The following is a 15,831-nucleotide window of genomic DNA, read 5'->3' on the forward strand; positions in this document are numbered from 1 at the left end:
AAAACACATGCACTTAAAAACAGAGCTCATGAGATGAATATGCAGCATAGAGACCCTTGTCCAGAGCAACAAGGAGGGAGCTCACAGCACAGCTAGCTCTGCTGAATCACAGTGCACACAGCCAACACCTCACCCCAAACAACAACATGGTGTTGGAGGCTCACGCTGCATGCGTTCTCACAAGCAGCCCCAGCTCAGCTCCACTAGAAACACAGAACTGGCAGGTAAACATCCCTGGAAGATCACATTACCCAGCATGAAGATGGGAGAGCTTGTCAGGAACAGCAGAAACAGCCTGAGCTTAGTGAAAAGCACCCACTATAGGATGATTTTCATATTGGAGAATATTGGTGACTCCAGCCCTGCCCTGGGCAGCCTGTTCCAGTGCCTGAGCACCCTCTGGGGCAGGAATTGTTCCTCAGCTCCATCTAAACCTGCCCTGGTGCAGCTTGAGGCCGGTTCCTCTTGTCCCATCCCTTGTTCCTTGGGAGCAGAGCCCAGCCCCTCCTGGCTCCATCCTCCTGTCATGCTCCTGTAGGGAACTATCAGGTTCCCCCTGAGCCTTCTCTTCTCCATCTGAACCCGCGAGGTCCCTCGGCCGTTCCCATCACACTTGGGCTCCAGACCCTGCACCAGCTCCGGTGCCCTTCTCTGGCCCCACTCCTGCACCTCAGTGTCTCTCTTTTGCAGTGAGGGGCCCAGAACTGAATTCTCACCCTTCAAGGAAAAGCTGCAGACACCATGTGCTCTGCAGGCTCTGTCTCTGTAATTGCTCATTCTTCAGCAGCTCTTCATTACTGATGGGTGGGACTTTTTTACACCTTAAATGTTATTCCCAGAGAAACTAAACTTCACTTCTCATTTTCACTGCAGAAATTCATCTGGTTGGAAGAAAATACCCCACCCTATTCTTCTGGCCTCCAAACTGCAGCTGGCAGACTGAGGACATAGGACTGTCCTGGGGAAGAAACACAACTGTTTGCTTTGTTTGTCTGTCCCTCCTCTTGTGCTCTGCCCTCCCTTCCATCCCCCATGGCATGTATGAGCTGATCATCTCCCATCATCTCCTGACAGGAGCTGACTTGTTTCAGGTTCATCAGGCACCGGAGCTCCGCACTGCAGATCCTCACAGACAGATTTGGGCACAGTACCCAAGCATCAAGAAAGGGAAGTCAAATCAGGTCAGGAGAGCATCATCCATGCTGGGAGCCCTTCCAAGCAAACACCCAGAGAGCTGCTGCATTAGGAGCCGACAGGCCCCACATCCAAATTTTGGAACAGCTCCACCCAGTTTAATTCCTTGGTCATGCATTCTGCAAGCATTAGTTCTGAGTGGGCTGGGGCTTTAGCAGCTCCATACTTGAAGCTTCATGGACAAAACAAGGTTTAGGCAGCGCTCTTCAGAGTACAGATCATCACCTCCCATGTGTACGCACTGCTCGACCCAGCCAGTGGCCTTGAGACACATCAGCCCACCTCCAGGTGGACACACAGCCCATAACCAGACCCAGCAGGATCCCATCCAGGAGCAGAATGAAATGGTTGAGCTGCTACAGAAAATATACCACTTCACTGCAATCCATCAGAGCAGCAAGTATTTTACCAGCCCCTTTCATTAAAACAAGGATCCTGGACTTACCAGCCAGTGAGTAAGGGCATGCAACAAAAGCAATTTACTTGACAACTATCTAGGGAATAAAATAACACAATACAGAAAGTAGGTATCTTAACTTGCATTGTACTACACACTAGAAAGTGTATGGACCTGATAGAACCCCAGCCTGGTTTGTGTTGGAAGGGACCTTAAAGCTCATCCAGCTCCAACCCCTGCCACGGGCAGGGACCCCTTCCACTGGAGCAGCTTGCTCCAAGCCCCTGTGTCCAACCTGGCCTCGAGCACTGCCAGGGATGGGGCAGCCACAGCTTCTCTGGGCACCCTGTGCCAGCGCCTCAGCACCCTCACAGGGAAGAGCTTCTGCCTAAGAGCTCATCTCAGTCTCCCCTCTTTCATCTTGGAGTTTGACGAGGCTCTAGGTAGGTGTTTTCCACTGAGGTGTGCTTGACTTTGCACCTCTACAAAACACCTGTGTGAAGTTATTCCTTGTAAAGAGCTTCTGATAAACATGAAGATTGCTTTATTGAGATAAAGGAATGCTTTAGCAACAGGAAAAAGAAAATCCACCAAGGCTGTGCTCACCTGTAAGATTTGCTTTCAACTCCTGGTTTCAGAAAGCAAGCTCACAGAATGAGGCTCTGCTACAAGCAGCAGAACACTGCTGTGCCGTGGTAGGAGGTTTTAACACATCTTGCTTTATCCATTCCTGTCTCTAAGTTGCATAAAAGGTTGGTGGATTTCAAGCTTTCCCTGCCTGGTCTGACTCCAGTTTCTATTTTTAGTTTTTTAAGGAGAGCTTGGGAACAATTGGCTCCTATTTCCATAATCAATATTAGTAAAATTCCCTCCTCCCCCCAATTTGTTTTTGCATAACTAACATCTTCTTGATTTGGAAGAAGTAATTTTAGGCATAAGGAGTTCCTGGCATCAGGAAGGTGCCTTTTACCTGCCCTGTGAGAATGGGCTGTACTTTCAAACTACTGGCAGCAGTTTTTTGCTCACTGTGCTGGCAATACCACCCAGCATCACCTTAGAAGAGCTTTGCTTAATTTTCAGCATTCCTAAACGAGGACTGTACTTATTTTGGAAGAAGTCTTTCCATTAAGGACACCTGAAACCAGGTGCCATCAAGAGCAATGGAAAACAGCAGTGAGAGGAACCAGAGACCGGTGGGATCCTCTGCAGCAGAACATTAACATCAAGTCCTCCCTGCTCTGAACATTCTTATGTATCAACAGAAAAAAATATCATCAATTCTACATAAATTCCTTTGCTGAAGCCAGCAGAAAAACGTCTGTGGAATTAAGATGAGAGCCTTCCCTCGCCTGGGCTTATCCCAACACCACACACACTAAAGAGAGAAACAGAGCTAAGGAAAGATGAAATACTTCCTTGCTATCTCCTGTTGCTGTCCAAGCAACAGGACCCAGCACTTCAGAGCATCCCTTGGTATTCTTTACATCCAGAAAGCTCAGGCTGGAACAAAAGCTGACCCACAGATAGATGCTTTCACAGTCTCTAGAGTTCTGTATGTGCCATGAGGACACCGGGCATGTGACTTGCGTGTTAAAGCTTTCTGGCTCGCCAGTCTAAGTTGAGATTCTTTCCCTGCAAAACACACTGCATGATCTCATCTGCAAGCAATCAGCCTGAGAAATCAGCTTGTTAAAGGAAGCTTCTAGGAAAGGAGAGATGTCTCTGGAGACTTTGGGGGCCTATATAAATTTTAAGCAGTTTGTTAAACCCCAGCTGCTCTTCTCCCCATTGGGGTCACACAACCAAGAAGCCATTTCTCCTCCCACACAGCTCCAGACAGCAGGACACTTTGCCAACACCTAACTGGAGCATCACGTTTTCCTTCCCCACAGCCTGAAAGCACTCACATTTTCACACAAACTCATTTTAAGCAAGCATTGGAAGAAGTGCAAGAACAAACTCAGAGCTGCAAAAGTTGAGGAGCAGCCGGAAAAGCAATCCATTAAACACACAGCAGTGGGGACCTGCATGTATAAGAGTATTTTCATGTCTGAAGATGTATTGAAGCATTTCCCCATAATTATCACTTGAACCCTATCTGCACTCAAAGAGAGAAATAACCAGTACAACAGGAGCTCTGAAGTAAGGGAACAATAAGCTCCTTCAAAAGCCAGCTTTACCCTGAGATTGCTTAAAGGGATGTCACAGGATTTTACCCAAGTTTCTGGTGATGCTACAGGAGCATCCAGAAGCCTCCCCATGCTACTTCCCCACAAAGCAACACCTTTTCCTTCCTGATGAAAACCATGGGGAAGTGTGAGTGCTGCAGAGAATGCAGGAAATGAAGGGCAGTATTTAATACACAGATGACACCGCTGTTCTCCGCAGGGCCAGCTGCACCTTGCTCCTTTAGGAGTACTGTGATGAGTAGAACAAGGAGCACCACTCTTGCGCCTGCAAACTCAGTCACATTCACACCCCCTGAGCATTCAGAAGAGGTACCACCACTATTGCACCCCAAAAAGGAAGATGAGATCATGATCCTGCCTGCTTTCCCTTTCTCGCACACAAGCCGTCTCACCCTGCACTAGCTGCTCTCAACAGCATCTCCCAGGCAACCTTTTCTCAGCTGCCCCTAGTTGGTCATTCAAGGACTGTGAAAGGCTTCCCTTAAAATTCTTGCATAGAAATCACTGTTTAACATTCAACACACAGCACAGCAGGAAGACAAAAACTCTAGCCTGCCTCTAGCAAAAGAGGTGGGGAGGATTGAACCCTTGGCTCTTCCCAGCCATGGATTATTCCAAGTGAAGGGGTTATTCACCACTTCCAGCACCCATTTTCACCTCAACTTGCAAAAGTAGCTGACAAAACAGGCTTAGAGCAAGCTGCTCTAGTGGAAGGTGTCCCTGCCCATGGCAGAGGGTTGGAACTGGATGAGCGTTGAAGTCCCCTCCAATACAAACCATTCTATGATAGGGTGGTGAGACACTGGAATCGGTTGCCCAGGGAGGTTGTGAGTGCTCCATCCCTGGCGGTGTTCAAGGCCAGGTTGGATGAAGCCTGGTGTGGGATGGTTTAGTGTGAGGTGTCCCTGCCCATGGCAGGGGGGTTGGAACCAGATGATCTTGAGGTCCTTTCCAACCCTAACTATTCTATGATTCTATGATCAGCACGGGAAGGCAATACACTGATCACCATGGGAGCAGAGGATCGTGTTAACCACACTGGGTTCTCTCTTGATTTGCATCTTTATTAAAGCTATGTACTACTTTTAAAAAAACAGTACCCACACCTCAACCCATAGCTCTTGAACTCACTATGAGAATCATGAAGGGCTTTGCCCGTAAAATGCAGAACGACAGAGTCATGGTGGAACTGTTTTGGTGGCACCTTCTAGCTCCATACGTGACTCTGCATCTCACAGCAATTTGAGATGTTGCCCTGAAGCAGCTTTTTGCTCTCTGTGTCTTTAAGAAACACATGGCTCTGTTTGACTGCAAATGTCCAGGCTAAACAACATGTTAAAAGAGAAGGGAAAAAAAAAGCCTCCTTTAAGGTTTTTACTCCCAAGCCAAGCTCCTAATTTTACTAGATTAAGAGCAGACACCCCCCAAACACATGTCAACTGCTGAAAACAAGGTACAGGGCAATAGCCCCCGAAACCCTGGGAAACCACAGCTCAGAAAATGCGAAGCATAAAGGGGGGAACAATATTGCAGGGCTCAGCCGCCACCTCCTAATGGTGTAGCTTCTCAAGCAAATCCTGAGGAGGGAGCAGCAAAAGGAGACTTTCCAGCTCAAGTTCCAACTCTTCTTAAAAATCAGTTTATAAGCACTAAAATAAACAGAGTAAGAACAACTGTGCAGGAACTGGGGACCTGCAGAAACAGCTGCAGTGTAAGAGCAGCTCAGGCAACGTCTGGCAAACAGCAGCAGATACAAAGGGCCCAAGGGGCCAGCAGGACATTTGGGGAATGAAATGGTGAATTTCACCCCCAGGCTTATTGAGAAACTACCTAAAGCTGATCCAGCCAGGGCATGCAGGCAGAAGCAGCGCTCCCAGCTGGTGCTGTTTACCAGTGGGGTATTTGCTCCCTGTTGGATTCACCTCCCTCTCAAATTCCTCTTTTCCCAGATGCCCAAGGCTGTCCCATACCATCACCAGGGTGGGCACACTGCTTTTTGCCTTGTCTCCCACTCAGCTGGGCTCTGGCTGTCCCTCTGTTACCCAAAAGCCTTCTCATGGGACACTGCTGGTCCTGCTCAGGCACAGACCCCCACTGCAGCCAAACTCCCCAGGGAACAGCCACCAAGGGAAGGAAGCGCAGGAAACCCAAGCAGAGCACTCCAAGACACCAGTTCTTGACCATTTCTCCTGTTTTGAAGTCACCCTGGCTGGACACCTTCAGAAGAACAGCAGCCAAGTACCCACATCAGATGGTGCAGAACTGCAGCAGCAAGCAGAAGAAAAGCCACCCAGAGTCCTGCTGCCACTGTACCATTGGGCTCCAGCCCAGAGAGCTTCCCAAGTGGCCAAACCCTGGGGAGTTTTCTGATGCCTTCTCAATGACTATTTAGAGCTGAAAGATCCGTATCTTCACTCAGTGTTACTCAAGGAGCTACTTCAAGCCTCAACAAGACAGCCACATGCTATCCTCCTTCGCTGCAAAGCTGACAGCTTTCAATTACACCCAGTTCCAGTTGCTCTTGGCTCTCTGTCCCTCACCACAGACCTGCGCTGCCCATGGGCAGGCTTGTCGCTGTGCACAAAAACCAAACTCAGGAAAGATGCAGCAAATAAAAAGTCTTCCTGGAGAGAAAACTGAATGAGGAAGATGAAAGCGCCTGGGAAAGGTAAGGAGGCAGCGCTGGGGGAGGAGACAGCTCCCCTTGGTGATTCCCATGGGGTGGAAAAGGACAGAACACCAAGGGGTCTCGCTCCCAAAAGCTGAAGATGATGCAGTCTTCAGCATCAACCAACCAGTAGCAGGCAACTGTGACCATCAAAAGGCCACAACTCACTTGCCAAAAGCAAAAGCAAGCTCACACACTCTGACATCTGCCCAGGGGACAGCACACACCTGGCTAACAGATTCCAGTCTTCTTAAAATACAATTACTTTCCTCAATTATACCCCAGAGGCCAGAGCCTGCAGCACAGCAAGCCCCAGGTGGCAGAGAGCTCCTCCTGCTTCCCACAGCCACATTACCCAGACCAGCAGGTTAAATGGGAATTGAAGCCTCTCTAATGGTATGGTCCACAGGGAGAAGGCACGAGCAGCTGATGGAAGAGCTGTGAGGCCTCTGCACACACACACCCCACTGCACAACTGCTGCTGCTTTTTCTGCTTTAAAGACCTTTTCTCAGTTGAAGAGCAAAGGAAGAGCTCAGCATTTTAAACTGGAGCGTTTCAAAGTGCTGGTTTACCTTCAGACCTCAAAAGAAGAGAAATTAAGTGACAAAATCTCAGTCCCTCAGAACATTTTGCCCCCAACAAAGCGAATCACCCTGAGCTCCCCTTGAACACTTTTTTATTTCCTCTCCCCTTTGGCTTACAGGATTCCACTAGAGGAGCTGAGACAAAGTGGTCTTGGATTCACATATTTTATCCTTTCCCAATCCCCCCCACTCCTTAACTAGGGAACAGTTAGAAGCCAGACAAGCCAAAGAAAAAGAAAGCCAGCACATCCAGCATGAAAAGGAAGAAAAGCACCAACAAGCAAGAAACTGGAGTAGTATTAACCAGAAAAGGCCAAAATAAAAGTTTCAAAGCAGTTTTCCCACGGACATCTGATTAGGAAGATAAGGATAAAAGCTAATTCTTTCATAAAAGGGGAGAAAAATCCCAAACAAATGAAAGCACCAGCCAGCACGAGGGTTTGACTCTCAAGCTGGAGGAAAACTGGACCTCAGGACCTGAGCACAACTAACACCGTCAGCAGCGAAGCTTACCCCCTCCTGCCCGCTTCCTCCTACTTTGCACAATCCCAGCAGCTGCTGGTAGGACCACAAAGAACACAGAATCAACCAGGTTGGAAAAGACCTGTGTAAGATCAAGCCCAAGCACTGCCTCGGCCACCACTGACCCACGGCACTGAGGCCTCGTATCCACGGTGTGTGAGCACTTGGAGGGCCGGTGCCTGCAGCCCTGCCCTGGGCAGCCTGTTCCTGTGCCAAGAGCTCACCCAGCTGCGAGGAACCAGAACAAGGCGGCTCCGTGCGCTCGCTGCGGGCCGGGCCTGGGCCGTGCCCCGCTGCAAAGGGACAGCGATGCCGGTGGAGAGCGGGAGGCACGATCGGCATCACCGTGACTCCACCTGCGGAGAGACCGCAAGCAGGAACGGTGCCGGAGCCTTGAAAAGCCCAACGAAGCCAGCACCGCCGGTACCGGGCACCGGAGCGGGGCGTGCCCTCGCACACCGAGCTGCCCGAGCAGCGCTCAACAGGTCCACGGGCTCCGCACACACACACACACCCCCCCCCGAGCACACCCGACCCGCCGCGGCCCAGCACAGCGCGGCTTCCGCGGGACCCCTCCTCCGCGAGCAGCCTCGGCCCGCAGGGTCCCCGCTGAGCCCTCCCCAGCGCCCACCGGGCACCCCCAGCCCCGCCGCGGTACCCGGCAGGCGCCCCGGCAGCGGCCCCGAGCTCCTCCCGCACTTGCGGCCCGCGGGCACCCGGCGGGCGGGGCGGAGCCGGCGCCCCGGGCAGCGCCTCCCCCGGTGGCGGCGGCGGCGGGCGGGGTGGGACCGGGCTAGGCCGGGCGAGGCGCGGCGCTTACCTGAGAGAGCGGGCGGCAGCGGCGGGCGGCAGCGCGGACCCCTTCCGGCCGCCGGGCGGGCGAGGGCGGGGGCGGCGGCGGCGGCCGCGCCGCTCTTAAAGCGACAGCGCTCCGGGGGCACGGAGCGGGGCGTCGCTATGGCAACGCGGCGCGGAGGGAAGGAGCGCGGCCTGTGCTCCGCGCCTGCGGCTGCCCCAGCGCTCCGCCATGTCCCCGGGCTTCCCGTGTGCCTCAGGGCTGTGCCGCCGTGTCCCCGTGTGCCTCAGGGCTGTGCCGCCACGTCCCCGTGTGCCTCATGGCCCCGCCATGTCCCTCTGCACTGGGGGCTGAGTCACGTTCCTGTAACCCCACAGCTACCTCAGGGCTGAGCCTCCCCGTCCCCACGTGCCTCATGGCCGCGCCATGTTCGCAGGTGACGCCCCCATACCTCAGGGCCGTGCCCTGTCCCCACGTCCTCCTGCTGCACCTCATGGCCCCGCCATGTTCGCAGGTACCTCACGTACCTCAGGCCCTGCCCTGTCCCGCCGGTCCCCCCCCTCACCCCAGGGCACTGCCATGTTCCTGCACCCGCGCTGCTCCTCAGTCACTGCCTACCCCAGCACACCGCCATATCCCCAGGGTCCCATCCCGCTGTGCTGCCAGCCAGTCCCACAGCGCCGTCCCAAAGCTGCCATGGCACTCGGTGGTGCTGGGCTGGCACATGGTGCTGGTGGCCACGCACAGGGGCTCCATGACAAGGGCCTGTCCCACACATGCCTCTGTTTAACAGCCTTGACCTCGTCTGGGCTGGCTGTCGGGCACCGGCACAGGCTGCCCAGGGCAGTGCTGCAGCCACCGGCCCTGCCGGGGTTTAGAAGATGGGCAGAGCCGTGGCCCTCAGTGCCATGGCTCAGTGGTGGCCTTGGCAGTGCTGGGCAATGGTTGGACTCAATGACCCTGAAGGTCTTTTCCAACCTGAACCATCCTGTGACTCCATGCTTTTCACAGCTGATGCCAATGGAGATGGACCCTTTCCCGGGGCTGTCCAGGCACTTGGCCACAAACAAGCTGAAGGAAGCGAAGGCAAGTGGGAAACTCCCCTGAGCAGGAGAAGGAAAGGAAGGAAAACGCTGGTTACCAGGGGAAGGTTGTTCCAGAGGAGACTTTCAATACGTCAGGTGAAAACAGAGCCGAAACCTTGCCCTAGTGACCAGAATGGAGCAACAGTCTCTGCGTGTAAAGTACATGGCCTCTTTGAAGACTTGTTTAAGAGCAAACAGCAGTGAGGAGCATGGCTTTGCTCCAGGAAGCAGAACACTGGCTGTCAGTGTAACCCCCTGCTCCTTATCATCAACCTTTCTGCCTCCCATAAAGAATTTTCACTCCTTTTTTGCCACGTGGGTGAACACAAACCACTTTCATGGCTTTTGGCTCTGCTGAGTGGCTTTCTAACACCGTGAGGCAAGGAGAGGTGCAGACCTCGCTATGTGTTCACTAGGCTGCTCATTGATTTATTGACTTCTTATTGTTTCCCTTGACTTTTGTCTTTATTCTAAGCCTTTTTTACAGCAGTTTTTTCAGGCTCCCCCTTTTTTCAGGCAGCCGGTTGTGCCCTGGAGCAGTGCAGCAGGTAATACCCAGGGGAGGCAGTGCAGCAGAGAAAACATTGCCTTGTTTTTCCCCATTACACTCCTGAGACATCCTCAGTCCAGCTCGGAGAGAGCCCGGGGGTGAACAACACACCCAGTGAAACCAGCTGTGTTTACGATTCCCTGGCACGCCTCAGCAGGGAGCAGCATCCGTGCCCGTGTGTCGCAGTGAGGGGGAGCGGTGCTGGCTCCGGGAGTCAAAAACCTGCCACAGAGCTGTTATGGACCATCCTCTACAGCTCCCCCAGCAGAATTCCTGAGCCCTGGGTCCGCTCAGCACAGGGGGTCAAGTGCTCATGTTCTGGGACCAGGGAAATACAGCTCCTTTGAGGAGCATCTTTGGAGTCCTGCATCTCCCAGTGTGCCTGGTCCCGTAGGACACATCTGTAGTGCTAAATGCAGCAGCTCCTGGGGATGCCACTGGGTACAGGAATGTGATCAAGAGTAACAACACTGCCAGAACGGTCCCTGGCCTGGGTTTGAGGTCGTGCATCTGCCTTGCTCCACAGGGACTGTTCCAGGCTGGGAACATGGTGGGAATGTCCAAGGGCAGCTCCCAGTGCGCATCTGGATGCTGTTTGCTTGAAAGTCAAGAGATTTTCCTGTCAGGGATGTGAGCTGGAGCAAAGGACTCTGTGCCCAGTGGCAAGACTGGGGGACTGTGGAGTAGAAGGGTGGTGGGGCTGAGATGGCCTGAGGAGGCTTGGATAAAGAAAGAGGTTGAGGGGAGGAGTGCTATGAGAAGGGGCTGGGGATGTAGCATGGATCAGGAAGGCTCTGAAGCATGCACAATGGGAGCACTGGGAGAGGAAGGAGTGAGACAGGCTCTGGCCCAAGGACTGCAGGTGAGCGTGGAGGCTGCTGGGGCAATAGAGCTGGGGTGCAAGGGGCTCCCCCCGCAGAAAAGGCAGCTGCAGTGTGGGGCTGGGAATGCAGGACTGGGTCCTGACATGTCCCTGGTACAGAGCCTGTCTGGATACGCTGCTCTGTCGATGGAAGTGGAGCGCAGACACATTATCCCTGCAGGGCACTGCAGGGCTCCAAGCCATCCTGCTGGGCTGCCCCCTCACCTGGTACTGGCAGGGCTGGGAATAGCCACAACAGGCCTGGGCGACAGCACTCCCAGCACCATGCTGTGGAGCAGGGATGTGCACTCCTAGGAGTGTCCTGCCCTCCTGCCCTCAGCCTGGGCTGGTGCTGTCTGTGTCACACTGTGCCAAAAGCAATGTTGGAGCAAACAGGAACGTTAGAGAGGGGAGCGGGGGCTGACCGTGACTTGAAACTCCAGACTTCACACAACACCCTTCTTGTGACGGTCCTCCTCGTATTTAGCTTGTTCACGTTACCAGGCCTGAAATGACTTTTCAGTGGTTACGTTGGCTTAAGCTGTCAGTATCTGGCTTGGAAGTTGGTTGATGGCAGCCTCTGTTATACTTGTGTTACCGTACACCTCAGCTCACCATCCCGTGCTGCGTGGAACAATGAAACCTCTCACCTGTACCTCACCTCATCACTCAGTGATAGGGGTTTATATTTAAGGTGTCTGTATCTATGTTGCTGAGTTATGCCCCACCAAGGTGGGGTTTTCTGACACATTCTGTTCTCCCCACACGTCGGCTCTCTGCAAGGCACTGACAGCATCCTCAGCACCGCTGTATGCGCCATTGCAGCTTCGTTCTTGGGCGGCTGAAGCACTGGAGGCCGCTGCCTGTGGGTGCTGCTCAGCTTCTGTCTCTGCTGCCCTCCCGTGGTGTCTTTGGGATGTGCTGGGCTTTCGGGAAGTTCTGCTCACCAAGCTTGCAATCAACTGAAGGGTTTCATCACCGACACCATTGTTAAAAGATCCTTTTCTTTTCAACAGTCTTTACAATTCCAACCATTTACAAGACTTCACATTCAGTTATTCCTTCTGATTGCATATTTTCCCTGCCTACACAAGGGATGCGGAGCCCCTCTGAAAGGCTCATCCTGGACCACCACTCACAGGAGTCCTGTCCCAGCTGCTCCTTACTCCACGCACATGGACAGATTGCTCCTTTGGAGTTTTTTCCCAGTAGAAATGAAGCAGCTAAATTCTGTCGGTGTTTTCAGCTGTGTGTTTTTGAGATAAGCGGCTCCGTTTGGGATTGCTGTGGGCTACAGCTCCCTGCTCCATTCTGTTTTGGCCTGCAGTGCTGTGCTTGGCTGTTCCACACCTCTTCTGCAATCACTGCATGTGCAATCCAGCTTCCTTCCAGCCCTAGGTCACGTGCAGCTGCTTTAGGTCATTACAAAGCATCTGAGTTCTGCTCTTATCAGGGCCTGAGGAACTAATTGCTGCTGCCATGAGCAGACCTGCTTTCTGAGACACCTATCTCAGTGCACAGCTATGTGAGGCGCACCAGCTGTCTGTCATCATGTGGCATGGGAAAGATCTCAATTAAGTCCCAGGCTGAAGAGGTGGGCCAAGGAGGTGGTGAAATCTCCATGCTTGGAGATGTTAAAGTTGGGTTGGACGCAGCCTTGAGCAACCCAGCAAAAGTCTGGTTGTTTTGCAGAGCAGAAGGTTGGATGGAGACCCAAAGGCAAAGCAGGGAGCTGCAAAGGCATGGTGTGGCCTTTGGGACTGACCTTCATGGTGGGGAGCCCTGCTTGGCTTGAAGAAGGTTTTCCAGGTGTCCTTTCCCCAGGCAGACTCTTCCCAGGGCGCTGGGCTGGGAAAATCCCAGGCAGACTTACTCAGACTTTCCTCAGATGCCTAAATTAGGGCAGCTGAATCCCAGCCTCGGGGGCAGCTGATAAAACAGCCCCGGAAATTCAACAAGCTCAAAATATCCACTGGAAACCCTGGACTCTGTGTTTCCAGCAAGGAGCCATGAGTGGCTCTTTGGAATAAGCCCTGTGGCTGGGAAAGGAGCAGAAGCTGATCCTGAGACAGATTTCTTTATTCTGAACTCATGCAGCCTGCTTGTATCTGACCGGCTGCAGCAGACACCATCCCATTCACTCTGTCAAACAGCCTACACACATACTGCCCTGGACCTGTGGCCAGCCCCATTTCTCACACACAGAACCACAAAGTGCTGCTGAACTCCCAGTAACCCCCTGCTGAACACAGAAATGGTAGAAGTGTTGGTTAGAAGGGACCGCTGGTGATGTCTAGTTCAACCTCCCCCTTGACAAACCCTCTTTCCCAGCATGTCCCATGGTTTCCTTTAGGGGCCTCCCATCTTTTTCCCAAGAAGATACCTTATCCCGGGGCTCTGCTTCATATTGTGCCTTATGTCCCCAACTGGAGACATAGCTTCTGACCCAGGTCCATGAACCCTCTCCCAGTGCTGGGCACCAGTGTGTCTGTGTCCGGGTCGTGCTGTGGCTCTGACCCCACTATTCTTGCTGGTTGGACAGTTTTGTTTCCCTAGGATGCTCAGCACTTTGCAGCATGCAGCAGTGTGGCAAATCTTAACTTTAAACCCTGAGAAACACGCTGGGAAAGTCTGATCTTAGCAGTTTTATTCTTACAGGATTACAGAGGGAGCAAAGCACACAGGATCTTTGCACTCTCATCATTTTGAGAGCTGAGCTACGTCTGATTCGTGAGAACTGACACTAAATTACAGCATGCAAGTGGAGGCACTGAGTAAAGTTATGCAACCCTGACAGGCAGGTAGCACAGCACAAGCCCAACCCAGGAACGCAAAACTGATTCCTGCAGCCTTTTGTTACAGCTCTTGGAAACCAGTTTCTGGTCAGAGTCATGAGTGAATCAGCAGTAAAACCTGCACAGCTCTTGCTGCAGCCCTGGCTTTTCATCAATGCTTCTTCCAGCCACTGCCGGCCCTGAGTCACCATCTAGAGTCCTGGTGTCCCTTCGGAGGGGTGCAGAGTTCCCAGGCCACGGTGCTGCTCCAGCAGCTGATGTCCAAGAGCAGGTCTAGGAGCACAGCTTCTCACACAGCTCACTGCTCTGCACAAGAGAAACTGGCCACGCATTGCCTGCAGAAGGCGTGCAGAGGTCTCCTTGCTTGTTGTGGCACATCTGCTGTGGTTTGCCTGAGAGGCTGGTGCCCATGAGTTGATGAGAAAGTGATTGCTGGGGCCTCTGAAACAGCTCTGTCTTCTCTGGAACTGTTCCCTGCAGCCCTCAGTGACGCTGGTGCACAGAGTGGCTGCACTTTAAGGCTCTTCCCCCCGGCCAGTCCTTCTTGCTCAGGATCCTCAGTTAAGACCTGCAGGAGGATGATGCCAGCAAAGAAGAGCAGCCACCGCTTGGCTAGGTCTGTCTCCTGACGTGGCAAATACTTCCTCACCTGCGCTGGGTACAGCACCCTCCTGGCTTTCCTGCTTCGCTTTGCTGCAAGGCCTGAAGGTCTCCTGACAGCTGGGTCAGCAAACATCGGCCCGGGCAGCCTCTCTGCACTGCTTTTCAGCAGATCAGTGCTGGAGAACATGTTTTCTCTGGTGTAAGCCAGCATGTTCTTAGCAGCCTGAGAGCTCTGAGAGCTGGAAGAACTCTATGGAAATACCCTCTTTGCTCAAAGATGGGTTTAATTCAAAAAGCAGAGCAATGAAATAATAGTAAGAGATATTAGTTAATAACAACAGGAGTTTTATTCATTCGTATTAAAGCAAAAAATGCAGAACCCCAGAGCTGAACTCTTGGAGTGATTTATGCATCTTTCTGGGAAGCTCGCCTTTGATTTCTCTCCCTACTCCTACCTGTGCTATAAATACTTGCTTTGATGAGTGAAGTTGTGATGGGAGGAGCTCATCTGACTCACAAACCACTCTGGAATGTGTCTGCCCCCAGCACCAGGTATCTGCCCACGGGCACTAACAGGAGTGTAAAAGTATGCTCCAAATCTCCTCCTCCCCACCTCTGTTCTCAGTTATTACAGCTGTCTGTCACAGAACTTTGCCTTCAGAATATTCAGTGCTTTTGAGAGTGTATCCATCATTAGAATTCACCCATCTACTATACAGAACAGTCTGAGGACTCTCACCTTCCTACCCTGCCTTCCCGTCCCATGCCGGGATCTCTGGCCTGGAGCTGGAGGGACGGAGGTGGGAGACCCCAGGTTCTGTTATGATCCTGTGCAATCTCAGCACTATGCCCCAGAAAAAGAGCAAGCTCAGCACTTGCTCTGGCAAGCTCGGTCTCAGAGATGCCCAGAAAAGGAAAAAAACAACACTCGTGTTCAAATTCTTTGTGCCTTATGATGACTAAACAGAGCCTGAGGGGGCTGAGTGCCCACAAACCTGCTGGAGAGGTCTGCGGCTCTCTGGCACCTTTGTCATGGGCTTAGGAGATTCAGCTGCAAACTTCCTGTATCTTTGTCAGCGTGGGGCACTTCACACTGGTATGGAGCAGGTGAGAAGGAAAGATGGACTTCTGCAGAGGCCTTGGGTAACCACCTCTGGATGGCTAACCTGAAATTAAACACAGCAACCTCTCCCGAGCAGCCGTTAGCCACCACAAAGCACCGGAGCAAAACCCCAACTTTTAAAGCTATTCTTTGACACCTTGGCACGTCCCTGTCTGTGGCAGGGGTTTGGAACTGGATGATCTTTAAGGTCCTTTCCAACTCAAATCATTCTGTGACCTCCTTTCACCCTCTGGGGTCCATAACCTCGCTTGCTTTCTGCTTCTTGGAAGAACAAATTCATGTTGTCTTTAAGTCACAAAGCATCGAACTTCTGTGCTTTCAGCTTTGTAAATCACCATCATGTCACCTGCTGTCACGATGTGAAAACTCCCAGTCATCAGGTTTATTCCACTGGAAACTCAGTCTTGGGCAAAACCAAGATGTAGCTACTAACACAGGGACTACAATACATGGAGTCCCATT

The 15,831-nt window shown here is 52.4% G+C and overlaps 1 protein-coding gene across 1 annotated transcript in view; it reads right to left on the reverse strand.

Moving 5' to 3' along the window:
* The window catches only part of LOC136022335 (discoidin domain-containing receptor 2-like), a 61,546-nt gene extending 53,092 nt beyond the window's left edge, over positions 1-8,454 (reverse strand). The window contains exon 1 of the mRNA XM_065695478.1: positions 8,376-8,454. The gene's annotated coding sequence lies outside the window, so the exon portion shown is untranslated. The remainder of the gene's footprint in view (positions 1-8,375) is intronic.
* Positions 8,455-15,831: the final 7,377 nt, after the last annotated feature.

Source organism: Lathamus discolor, chromosome 15 (genome assembly GCF_037157495.1).
Source record: "Lathamus discolor isolate bLatDis1 chromosome 15, bLatDis1.hap1, whole genome shotgun sequence".
Lineage (NCBI taxonomy): Eukaryota > Metazoa > Chordata > Aves > Psittaciformes > Psittacidae > Lathamus > Lathamus discolor.